The following is an 814-nucleotide window of genomic DNA, read 5'->3' as shown; positions in this document are numbered from 1 at the left end:
TATATTAAAATAATATTTTTTTATTTTTTAAAAATTATTTTTGATATTAACATATTAAAAAATATAATAAATAAAAAATTTTTAAATTTTTTAAAAATATTTTTAAAATATAAAAATAAATAAGATTTAAATTAATTGAAATATTTAAACTATTCAGCAATAAATTATGATATTGTAATGTGAATAAATATGTACTATGTTATTTGAATTAAATTGACTATGAAGCACAAAAACTTATTATAATAGCTTTAATAGCTAGATTAATATAAAAAAGATAAATACTATTTTAAATTTTATATAATTTTATATTTGTATTTATTTCTATTTAAAAGTTACATAAAAATTAATTAATTTATATATATTTGACACCATTGAATAATATGTAATAAGATAAAATCTTCATTACTATCCAATCTACAATTTTTTATATATAATTATGTACATATAATGACAAAAAAACAAATACAAGTTTTCTTTACATAAAAATTGCAATATTGCTTCTAATTAAATTTACTTAGGATGAAACTTGTGATTAGACAATAACTATTTCTATAAAAAAAAGTGCAGATTTTATATCTTGAATCCTAAAACAAAAATTTACTTTCTCCAAAAAGCACCAACTCAAAAGAAGCACATGAGTTTTTGAAAGAGTAGATTTCAAGAATCTTAAAGTGAAGGAAATGAAAAAAGAAATAAACAAAGTAATAAATAAATAAAATGAATAAAAACCCCATAAGAGAAAAGAAAAATAAATTGCAGGAACTTGAATATATAAGGCTAACCATCATTCACAATGCTCATGGCCTTTTTAATT

The sequence above is a fragment of the Populus euphratica genome, unplaced genomic scaffold (genome assembly GCF_000495115.2).
Source record: "Populus euphratica unplaced genomic scaffold, PopEup_1.0 scaffold495.1, whole genome shotgun sequence".
Lineage (NCBI taxonomy): Eukaryota > Viridiplantae > Streptophyta > Magnoliopsida > Malpighiales > Salicaceae > Populus > Populus euphratica.
Note: the sequence above shows the minus strand (reverse complement) of the source record.